Source organism: Bombyx mori, chromosome 10, assembly GCF_030269925.1.
Source record: "Bombyx mori chromosome 10, ASM3026992v2".
NCBI classification, from domain to species: Eukaryota; Metazoa; Arthropoda; class Insecta; order Lepidoptera; family Bombycidae; genus Bombyx; species Bombyx mori.
The window spans coordinates 14,566,943-14,579,771 of record NC_085116.1 but is presented as its reverse complement, the minus strand read 5'-3'; the positions used below and the strand labels follow the sequence as shown (position 1 = coordinate 14,579,771).

The 12,829-nt window shown below is 39.7% G+C and overlaps 1 protein-coding gene across 1 annotated transcript in view; it reads right to left on the bottom strand.

The window, feature by feature from the left end:
* The window catches only part of LOC693101 (tetraspanin D107), a gene marked incomplete in the record, with an annotated part of 52,871 nt that overhangs the window by 4,143 nt on the left and 35,899 nt on the right, over positions 1 to 12,829 (bottom strand).

Here is a 12,829-nt window from a genome sequence, read left to right as displayed (position 1 = left end):
TGGATGACCTCTAATGGGAGACATATGTCCACGGACTTTCAGGATGTATGTTATAATAGAAAATAAACTTAACTTATCCAAGCTAAGTTTTTTCTTAAGTACCGGAAAAGGATTCAAGAACACAGTGCCTCCAGACTCCGAATATGAAATAGCTTTAATATACATTAGATGTTTCGATCAGGAATCGAACTCTAGTGGTGTGATAAGCTTACTGACCACTAAAAAGATGTATTATTGAAAGGAAGATAAGCCGACGAAGCAGCAATGTAATGTGTACATAACCATTAGCCTGCGTTTAGTTTCTAAGAGACTCCGTAACATGTTTGTAAAATATTGAAGGTCGATTTTTAAATAGTACATTATTTTCTGCTATCTTATTAAAGAACTAGCCGTACTCGCCCGCTTTGCTGGGCATTTAAAATTAACATTATTATTTATTGTCATTATTATTAGGGAGTCCAACACTTATATAAAAGTACATGTATTTTCTACACGGATACCAAGTTTCAAGTCAATCGGATGCATGGTTCAGTAGTTATAACGGAACATCCGTGAAAACCACTGTAGATTTATAATATATTAGTATAGATTTAATTTTCGAATTAGGTCATCATGGTTGACTTTGTAATGAAAAAACATAAAACATTTCCTTTTCAATCAATCACTCATTTTCCTCAATGGCTTGGCCACAAAAATTACAATAACAATTAATTACTCATTTAGCGTACAGAGAAAAACATTAACAATTTTTGTTTATTTAGGTAGGTATATATCTACTATGTTCATGCAGTCTTTTCGTTTCCACATTCCAACCCCATTTCATCAGACTAACTCGGCCGATAGTGAGATATGCGTAGTAATTTGTACAAAATGGGTGTATCTATCAAAGATATATTTGATCTAATATAGGTATATCAACCGAGAAGTATTTGTGTATTCTGGTTTCATTAATGAATAAGCCATTTTTTAAACGAAATAGGCAAAAGGACATAAATAACAGACCAAATCTAAACTAGTTCAAAGGAATCTTAATTGAATCAATACGATAATGTTGTAAACAAATATTATTATTATATTTTTCTGTTCAAATTTACTTTATTTGTCAACATTGAACTCCCAAGCGGCGGGTGCGATGAATCACTTCGCTCCGATTTACAAAATGGACGCTATTCCCCCCATTTTAGAGACCCGAGTCTAGGTTAATCTATACATAAAATTGGAGTGTCTGTTTGTAATATTGAAATAACCGCTTTTTACTATACGCATATGAATATATATACGGTACATACACCAAAATAACATTTTTTACAATTTTTGTCTGTCTGTCTGTTTCTTCCGGCTAATCTCTGGAACGGCTGGACCGATTTTGACGAGACTTTCACTGATAGGTAGCTGATGATATAAGGAGTAACTTAGGCTATTTTTTTTAGACTAGCTTTGCCCCGCGGCGTATAATTTCTCGTCTAATTTAATGTTTCCAAAGCGAAGCGAGGGCGGGTCGCTAGTTCATAATATATTTTTGCATGTTACTATAAAAATATACACAACAGAAATCGAAGCTAGTGTCGTCGTCACTAAAAGCGTAATGCTCTAATCGGGTAAGTACTATGCATTATACTCTTAGGCTTCACGCTGAGAGCTAAAAGCGAATTGCTGTTACCAATGTTTGCTTTAAAGTCGACTGCCGAATGCATTAGTGGACGCTACACTAATACTATTAAAATGATAATTTACCTAGTACTTAATCTGGGCTATGTGGGTACCACCGTATCTAGTTTCGCGGATGTCGCAAAATCGGTGGTAGAACCTCTTGAGAGTCCGCACTGGTAGGTACCACCATCCCGCCTATTTCTGTCATGAAGCAGTAATGCGTTTCGGTTTGAAGGGTGGGGCAGCCGTTGTAACTATACTGAGACCTTAGAACTTATATCTCAAGGTGGGTGGCGCATTTACGTTGTAGATTTCTATGGACTCCAACAACAATTTAAGACCAAGTGGGCTGTGAGCTCGTCCACCCATCTAAGCAATAAAAAAATTGTGGCTAAGGGTCAATTCTTTAACGGACCGGACGGAGCCGTTAAATTTTCTGAGTATTATACCAGCGTATAATAATGCAATGGCCCACCGGCATTTACTGGTGGTATTATTGCGCCCAACTGTTGGTACCACACGCAAAACAAAAAACAAAGACCACCAAGACCAACTACGACAATCATAATCAAGCATAACCTAAAATGTATCTTATAGTACGTTTTTACTGATGATTATTGCTCACATCTATGATTTTTAGGTTCATAAATCCCATATCACTAGGTCTGTTGTATGCATAAATCGGGTCTCTACTTTTCGATTAGATGCCGCCTAATTTTAGTCTGATGATAATGACATCACAGTTTTTTTGCAAAGCTCACGATCTCTCAATGTCATCGAATAAGCCAATTGAACAAAGTTCCATATATTTTACGCTATTCAATGTACGTAATGTAAACCTATACATCTATTGTACAATGTATCGAATTGTTTCAATCGAGATGTATATTTATTTTATCGTTTGAGTTCAGCTGGGCGTTCCCCAGCATATCGCTGTTTGAAGTTCCACATCATTATGCTATTATAATTAAAAAAATTAATAAAACGATTGATGTCGACTGAGAATATATATAATTAAAAATTTCGGGTAAACATAGCTGCAGTGGCTTCACTGATAGAGTTTAAGGGTTTTTAGAAAAATAATACTTAAATAAACTTTATTTGAGGCGCCATCGAAGCCAAACTATGGGAGTTGCAAAGACGAAAACCTATTCGTGTTCACACGATAATAAAACTCTTTACAGACGATTGTCACCGAAAGGATAAAGAGGTCAACAAAACGAATTCATGCAACAGTTGGTGCAGATAGTTTTAACGAGAAACGTGTTGTTTTTACGTTATTTTGATGTTTAAGTGTGAATGTGTGTGTGTGCGCGTGAACAACATTATAACAAAAATAAAATCATTACGCATCGCTCGCAAATCACGCGGCACCCGTGTGTGCCCAAACACACGTCGCCGTCAGGGCTGGCTCATTATTCGTGTTCTGTTTGTCTCATTTTAATTCACTCAATATAAATAATTCTCACAGCTACAGGACAAACCGTTAGTTACGTTCTGTTTGCTTAGTGCGAGTTACTTAAGGTTCTCGATAGCGTAAAAGTTAGGCCAATTTTGTATGCAGTTGGAACAGCGCCCCTAGCGGCAAACGTACGCAAACGATCCTATTACATACAAATTTAATATGAGCTAACTTTTACGTTATCGAGAACGTTAAAAAACTCGCACTAAGCACACTGAATGTTTTTATCTGTTGATACTGTTTACCATTTTACATGCTGTCCTTTGATAAAGGCGATTCTAGACTAAACAATATTGTATCGTTTCAATAACAATCAAAACAAGATCTTAGTTAGACGATATTACAGATTAATTTGTCTACTACAGAGTAGCCCTTTTAAAATAACTTTCATTTATAATATTTAAGCGTAACAATATTACATAACTCATTCACCACGACAAACACATGAACCATCTGAATCATTCGAAGAGTTTCAATGTATTTAATGTAGTATTTCTCGAACACACAGCGAATCTTGGCCGCTGATTATATATAGAAAATTCCGAGAAATTTTTAATTAAGAAGAAATGTTTTTAAAACATCCCACGGCCCGTAGAGGTAAACAAACTTATAATGTTATATTACTCACAAGATAAACTTATTTACATTATACTTTTTTTATCTTGTCTTTTATATGTGTTTGACCTATAAATGGATATATTAAATATTATCAACGTCTGAATCACCAGGGTTTTATCTATTTTTATATATTTAAAGCGTACAATTATCATACGATTTGGTATTGCCCGCGAAAAAATACACGAACGTGTGTGATATGCATCAGTCAGTATTAAGGTTGACGTTTCGAATTGGAGTAATCACGGAGAGGAAACATGGAATTACACCGGTCGACGCTTAATTAAAATTATAATCTGTCATATCCGTTCTTCGTTTGAATGGCATTTAACTGAGATCTACCGCTTCGTGTAAAAAAAAAACTCCGTTGGAATTTTAGGGACAAGTTACACCGTAGACTTCTTCATATTAGTAGTGGTAAACCGGTAGTCGAAATTCGATAATAATTAATTGAAATTATAAGTTTGTAGAATATTATAGTTCTATTGTCAAAGACTATTATAATTCTTTAATCACAGATTTCGCCAAGACTACACTTTAGACAAATGATGTTAAAAACAAACAATATTTATTCTATTCTCAATTTGACCACAGACTATAAGCAATAAGAAAAGTTTGACAATAAACAAATAGTATGCTTGCGTGTGTGTGACGTGGTAGTGTGTGTAATGGTTTTTTTATTGATTTAAAGTACTTTTTATGCATAATAAATGTTGTGAACCTCTTTGCTATTTTGATAACTAATGTAGTTTTTATATACTTCACTTTTGACGTTTGTATTCATATTACCCATTTCTTTCTGTTTTCTTAATTTTCTGTTTTTTATTAAAAAATAATAATTCTCAACTTGTTTCATCGTTTATCATTTTACAGAGAGTTGGTTAGTTTGTTCATTTCATTTTGGTCCTTCACCAGTAATTTTCCAGCGTACCTATTTTTCATTACGTAGCTTTAGTTATTCGTTCATTTCGTAGTATTTGTTTTCATTTTCACTGCTTTATTTCATTTTTATTTCTCGCTTAATGATCACCCGCAGTAAAAGTAAAATCATGCCGACAAACCCTGCGACTAGTTCTGGTGTGCAAGTTAATATTATACAACCTAGTACTTCCCAACATGTAGACAGCATTGCTCCGAGTGAGACGTCTAAGTCAAAATCATCACGCTCGTCATCCACAATTAAGGCTCAAAAGGCCGCCGTAGAGGCCCTCGCCCTGCGCCGACGTCTTGAGCACGAGCAGGAGCTGGCTGAACGTGAGAGGCAACGTGAAAGTCGACTGGCAGCACTCCGTCAGCAGGTAGAGGAGGGCGAACTGAAGGCCGAACTTGCCGCTCTCGACGCGGAAGCCGCGGCAAGTCACAGCAGTCGCAGTGGTTCTGCCAGGGTAAGCGTAGAAAGAACAGAAAGATGGGTACAAAGTTTAGGACAGCCAGTTTGCGTTGGCGAAAATACAGTTAATAGAGGCATCCCCGCAGTAGGGCGAGAGCAAGTATTGGTTCCGCCTCCCGGCCACCAGGCACCTCTGCCGGCCACTGGGTCAACTGCATCCCCTGTTAACCGTTTTGTTCATCAGAAACAAGTTTTAAACGTCACTAAAGCGTCCGAGGCGGCCGTACTTACGCGACCGCTCATTTCCACGGAGGTTGATCAGAGTAGTCTGCTTCAGGCTGTTGCTGACACTGCAGCTGCGGCCAAGGCGCTTGCTACTTCGCACCGTCATAAACATAAGATCGAATTGTTTCCTTTCGACGGAGACGCCTTAACATGGCTACATTTTAAACGTATTTTTGATTTAACCAAAAACAATTTTTCAAATATTGAAAATATTAGTCGGTTACAAAATGCACTTCGCGGCGCGGCCCGAGATGCAGTCGCGTCACTGTTGCTGGCTACAGACAACCCGAACGATATTATAAGAGCTCTGGAGGAGAACTTCGCTCGCCCGGAAATTATAGTATTTAAGGAAGTCTCCGCTCTTAAAAATCTACCACGTTTGGGAAATGACTTGAAAGAGTTAATTACGATAACGAATAAGGTACGTAATTCTATATCTTCTTTTAAAATACTGAATCAAATTGAGTACTTGCATTCTCCAGAACTATTTCACGCCGTCTTAGGAAAATTAAACCCGGTTACTAAAGTAAGATGGACGGACTTTGCTATGCAAGATACTACAGGGCGTCCTAAATTAGAAATTATGTCCGATTTTTTGAGGCGCGAGTTAGATCAACTTATTCGGTTCGGTTTATCACCGGAATCTTGCTCGATCCAACATTCACCACAAAATACTCATCTAAACAAACCGTATAAACGGGAAAATATTCACATAGTTACACACTCTAAACAAAATTCTAAGGCGGCGTCTACACAAAAGCTTGAATGCGCGTTTTGCAAAAAAGATCACAATATTAAGTCATGTTCTGAGTTCAAAGCCTTATCTGTTGATGAAAGGTGGGTCTGGCTGCGTGAGGTAAAAGCGTGTTATAGATGTCTTAGGCGTAGTTCACATCAGTGGAAAACATGTAAAGTTAACCCTTGTGGTGTTGATGGGTGTCTAATACGTCATCACCCGTTAATGCATGGTAAAGAACCTGCCTCTTCTGTCAATACTATGTTCGACACGCAATCCACCGAAAATGATCATACGACTAAGCACCACGAACCTGCATCTGTCGAAAAGGTAATAGTTTCTACCACTTCTACAGGTGTTCAAGAACCCAGCTCCATCTTAACTCTGTGCCCACGTGTATTTCTGAAAATCTTACCCGTTACTGTCTCTGGTCCCTCAGGAAGTTGCAATGTTTACGCACTTCTCGATGACGGTAGCACTGCTACGCTCATTGACTCAAGTATTGCTACTCAAATCGGTGCGACAGGGCCTCACCAGAAAATAACGGTTAATGGTATAGGCGGTCTCAGTAGAAACGCTACGATATCGTATGTAGATTTTCACATTAAGGGTAGGCACACACGAGACACATTTTTAGTGAAAAATGCGAGAGCTATGGAATCTTTGTCTCTGCGTCCTCAAACGATTAGGCAGGAAACTATTGCTTCTTTCGCACATTTAGCGAATTTACCTTGCAACGTAACTTATGAAGATGCTACACCAACAGTTTTAATTGGTGCAGAGCATTGGCATTTGTCAATCAGCAGCGAGGTACGGTGTGGTGGTAAGAATGAACCCGTTGCCTGTTTAACTGCCTTAGGCTGGGTGCTTTATGGAATCGCGTCCAGTAAAACTAAATCAGTGGAGTTTGTTAATCACGGTGTGTGTATCGAACCTTCCGATGAGGAGAAATTAGACTCTTTTATTAGGGAACAATACAAAATTGATTCGTTAGGTATTTCTAAAAAAGAAACTCTACATTCTAAGTCAGATAAACGTGCAGTCGAGATTTTAGAAAAAACTGCTAGACGTCTCCCCACTTCTGGTCGATTTGAGGTGGGTTTGCCGTGGCGTGACGATATACAACGCATTCCCGACAGCTACCCTCAAGCCATGTCACGATTTTTAAGTCTAGAAAGACGCATGGCTAAAGATGCTGACTTTGCAAAAGCATATAACGTGTTCATTTCAAACATGATCGCTAAAGGCTATGCAGAAGAATGTGCTCCCGAGTCATACTACGCCAACCACATTAAAGAAAAACAATCTTCTTTTATGAGGCTCTATTTACCCCATTTTGGCGTGTATCACCCTCAGAAACGTAAGCTTCGTGTAGTTCACGACGCCGCAGCCACGAATGCGGGCGTCAGCCTAAACTCTTTGTTGCTACCTGGTCCAGACCTGCTTCAGTCCTTGTTAGGTATTTTACTTCGGTTTCGCGAGGGCCGTATTGCTCTCACTGCTGATATCCGGGAAATGTTCCCTCAGGTAAGGATCAGAGAGCAAGATAGGGACGCCCTCCGGTTTCTCTGGAGGTCAAGCAGAGACCAACCTATAAAGGAGTTTAGGATGACAGCCATCATTTTCGGTGCGTGCTGCAGTCCATTTATAGCGCAATTTATTAAAAATAAAAACGCTCGTGAGCACGAAAGTTTATTTCCTAAAGCAGCTCATGCTATTTTGTACAATCATTATATGGACGATTATATTGACTCTCTCGATGACATTCAAGAGGCAGCACAACTGGCGGCAGATATTGTTGCCGTTCACAATGATGCCTACTTCGAGATGCGGGGCTGGATTTCCAACGATCCATCAGCGCTAAAATTTATTCCTGCTGATCTTAGGGCCACTCAACCGTCGTTGGAAATCAACCTTGGCAGCTGCTCTGCAAACAATATTAGAGCGTTGGGAGTATTGTGGAATCCCATAACAGATAATTTAGGGTTCCGCTCAGGCTTAGGTGAAACATTTCCAAACCCTCTCACAAAACGCAAAGTTCTTTGTCACCTCATGCGTGTGTACGACCCGTTAGGCTTATTAGCTCCAATAGTTGTTAAGGGTCGAATTTTATTTCAACACACGTGGAGGTCTAATGTCGACTGGGACACCGAGTTCCAACCCACGGAAGCATTAAGATGGTCTGATTGGTTTCAGGAGTTGTCAAAAGTAACTTCTTTGGAAATTCCGCGTTGGTATTCTAACTCTAAAAACTCTGAACCAACTCAGAGGGAGTTACACGTTTTTGCTGATGCAAGTGAGCTCGCGTACGCATGTGTCGCTTATTGGCGCCTTTTATACTCAGACGGCAGCATCGAGCTTTCTCTCATCTCTAGTAAGGCAAGAGTTACACCCTTGAAACCTATCTCTATCCCACGTTTAGAGCTCCAGGCCGCTTTAATAGCTTCTCGTCTCGCGGTCACCATTAAGGACAGTCATAGAAAACAACCGGCACATACTTTCTTTTGGACCGATTCTATGACAGTCCTTCAGTGGTTACGTAATGACGCGCGCTCTTTTAAGCCTTTTGTTGCCCATCGTTTAGGCGAAATTATTGAAAACTCTTGCGTCAGAGACTGGCGATGGGTACCAACGGAATTGAATGTTGCCGATGACGCTACCAGAACGAGATCAATTAACCTCGACATGTCCCACAGATGGTTTCGCGGTCCATCTTTTCTTTTTAAATCCGTTGAGGACTGGCCTACAGAGCCAAGGTTTGCCTCACCAAACACCGATGAACTTAAGACCAATAGTTATGAGTTGGTCGGACTAACTTCCTTTGTCGAAGAGTTACCGACTCCGGTCACAGCCATTTTTGCTAATTTTAGTAATTGGCAGCGCTTATTACGTGCCACAGCCCGGGTACTTCAAGCTGCGGCAAAGTTTGGTGTAATTTTGGCTTCCATTAGAAATTCTAAATTGAAAGGCGAAATAGTTTGTGCCCGCCATCCTTCAACGTCCACTACTCTACCACCTCTTAGTGCGGATTTAATAAAGGCCGCTGAAAGCCAAATTATGCAACGAACACAGGTCGAGAGCTTTTCCATAGAATTTCTTCATATCCTGAACTCGAAGCCTATTCCTCCGAACAGTCGTCTCAGAAAACTGTCACCCGCTTTGGGAGAGGACAAGTTGCTGCGGTTAGCCGGAAGAATTAAAGCCGCAGAAGGCATTGACCCTGACACACGCTTCCCCATCCTTCTTGACGGTCGTCACCCAATTGTACGTTTATTGGTACAATTTTATCATCGAAAAGCGGGTCACGCAAATTATGAACTAGTCGTGAACGAATTAAGACAAAAATTCTGGTTGTTAAGGCTGAGGAACACAGTGAGAACAGTAGCAAAAGAGTGTCCACTCTGCAGAATTAGAAAATCCTTGCCGGTGAACCCGAAAACAGGAGATCTGCCACCTGAAAGATTAGCTCACCATCGACGGCCCTTTACTTTTACGGGTCTGGACTACTTCGGCCCCGTAAGCGTGACTATCGGGCGCAGGCATGAAAAACGTTATGTGGCCCTTTTCACCTGTTTAACTGTCAGAGCCCTTCACCTAGAAATGGTACATAGTCTATCGACTGACTCTGCTATCATGGCTATTAGAAGATTCATTGCAAGACGGGGCTGTCCAAACATTATTTTCTCGGACAACGGAACCTGCTTTGTTGGTGCCAATCGCATTCTCAGAGGTTTCTACGGAGAAAATGTCGAAGATTTCACAAGCACTCAAGGAATACTCTGGAAGTTCATCCCACCTGCGGCACCTAATTTCGGAGGATGTTGGGAGCGCTTGGTGCGATCAGTAAAGGTAGCTCTGAACGCAACATTAACCGAACGAGCTCCAAAAGAAGAAACCTTGAGCGTCTTACTAGCCGAGGCAGAAGCCATTGTCAATTCACGTCCATTAACTCATGTATCTACAGATCCTGACGACCCGACAACACTCACACCATTTCATTTCTTAATCGGTTCTTCGTCCGTGCAGACCTTACCTACTGCCTTGAACGATCACGATTTGGTCAGCCGTTCCGAATGGAGGAAAGCATTGAGGCTAGCGGATCATTTTTGGTCGCGTTGGATGCGCGAGGTTCTCCCGACCCTACAACCACGTGAGCAGTCAAGAGGCAACCGCAGTTCAACAGCTTTTCAAGAGGGTGACGTAGTAATTATTGCTGACTTTAACTTGCCCCGCGGAATATGGCCACGAGGACGTGTTGCGAAAGTGTACCCTGGGAAAGATGGCGTGATAAGGGTAGTGGACGTTGCAACAGCAGGGGGAATGCTACGCCGACCCGTACGAAAGCTGGTTAGGCTCTCCACCTAAGGCCTTGACTGACCTTGGTTTGCATAACCAGTTTGTGCTTTTCTGCACGAGGGGGAGGATGTTGTGAACCTCTTTGCTATTTTGATAACTAATGTAGTTTTTATATACTTCACTTTTGACGTTTGTATTCATATTACCCATTTCTTTCTGTTTTCTTAATTTTCTGTTTTTATTAAAAAATAATCATTCTCAACTTGTTTCATCGTTTATCATTTTACAGAGATTTGTTTAGTTTGTTCATTTCAATAAAAAATAAAAAAATCTGCACTCCTCTATATTCTCTATAAGTGTGGGAAATTTCATACTCCTCCGTCCGCGCAATTTTCGTAAAAAGGGGTACAAACTTTTAGCTTCAAGTATTAATATCATATTATTATCAGCGCTTTTGATTAGTATCCACTTGACGCTGACAAGTTTAGAAAGCATGAATACGGAATGAATTAAGAATATCACAAATAGCACAGCCAAATATGTGGGACAAAGCTGTTGAAAGCGTGTTTATCTAACAATAGAGAGGTGGTATGCATAGTATAAAACACGAGACTTACTTCACCGAGTTTTTTATAGATATAGGTAAAACAAAATTTAAAATTTTATATTAATCAATGTGATAGTATATTCGACAAATAAAACAAAACCCTCTAAATCTATTTATTGACTACAAAAAACTCATTCCTTGGTCAGGGCGTAATTTAGTACAATAAAATTCCCAGGGTTTATTTAATTAATTAATATAATACAAAATTTGTATTTTTAATTAATTATATAGAGACTATGTGAGTGACGTAAGCACGTGGGCTTGAATTTGTACTCCACATGGCAACAGCACGAATAGAATTTCGGTCAGTCCTTGATCACGAAGACCCGTTTTTTCTAGTTCAAGCCATCGTTACCGTAAGCTCTGATTGAAACATCATATTGCAAATTATGTGTGTGTTGTATTTCAAAAAGGCTCCTTATAGCAAATCGTTTTTTTCCCCTTTAGCTTTGTACTGATCTAGAGGTACATTTATTATTTGATGCTCGCTAAAGCATAAAAATAAATTATAAAATTTTATCTATTGGCTCGAAACACGTGATCATTAGTTGGTTTTTTCCACTGATGTAGTGATGACTTTTCGCAATGTTAAATTATTGCGAGCAAACAAAAGGCCTTGAGCTTAACCACGTCTAAATGTTACATTGAGACCTCGTGGGGTAAATTTGCAATATTTTTATATTCACCACTTCGTAATGAGATGAATATATGTACATTATACCGGTTTCATAAATATTGCCAACCAGATTTTAACGTGATATTAGATACGACTGATCTCTAACACAACACACGCCTCACAGAACTCCCGATGGATTCGTGGCGTAAAATTTATCATAATTGTACTAGGTATGTATCTGCGCTAATTACTAACACTACTTAATTTGATTCAAAAATAAACAGTGCTTGTGAGTTACTCATAGTTGGCGATCTGAATTAGAACGACGCATGATGCATATTCGCCACGGGTGCACTACGGGAGCTGCTGCTTTCATACTAGACTTCAAAAAAGTCGTCGTGGCCTAGAGGATAAGACGTCCGGTACATTCGTATGTAGCGATGCACCGGTGTTCGAATCCCGCCAGCGGGTACCAATTTTTCTAATTAAATACGTACTTAACAAATGTTCACGATTAACTTCCACGGTGAAGGAATAACATCGTGTAATAAAAATCAAACCCGCAAAATTATAATTTGCGTAATTACTGGTGTTAGGACCTCTTGTGAGTCCGCACGGGTAGGTACAATCAGTCTGTCTATTTCGGCCATGAAGCATAGTGCGTTTCAGTTTTACTTTGTAGATGTCTATGGGCTCCGGTAACCATTCAACACCACGTGTTCGTTCGTTCCGTGAGCTCGTCCAACCATCTAAACATTAACATAAGCAATAAAAGAAATAAAATATTTAAAATCGCGTATACTATTCAACTGATCGAGTTGTTAATTTCCTGAATAACTAGGTTAGGGAACGTACCCATACTACGTGACCTATTTTATATGTTTTTTCGACCTCTCCCTCCCCTCGGTGATCACTCGTAGTATATGCCAAGACCCCCCCCTCTCCCCCTTTAGTTTTCACGTAGTAATTCATAATTATGATTTTTAATCATTTCACAGGCAAAAATTAAAAAAAAAAATTGGTTCATACTCGTCTTTATTGCATAAGACTGCATGCACACTTAAATTACTAGTGAATTATGTAGTGTGAGTTTACAAAGCGCTAAACACTGCGCGCTATATTCGAATATAGGTCGAAAAAAATACGAGATTTCTCTCACTAAAATCGACTACGTGACAAAAACCTGAGCCACCCCCCCGCTCCTGTGACTGACCGTAGTATTTTAAAGATTC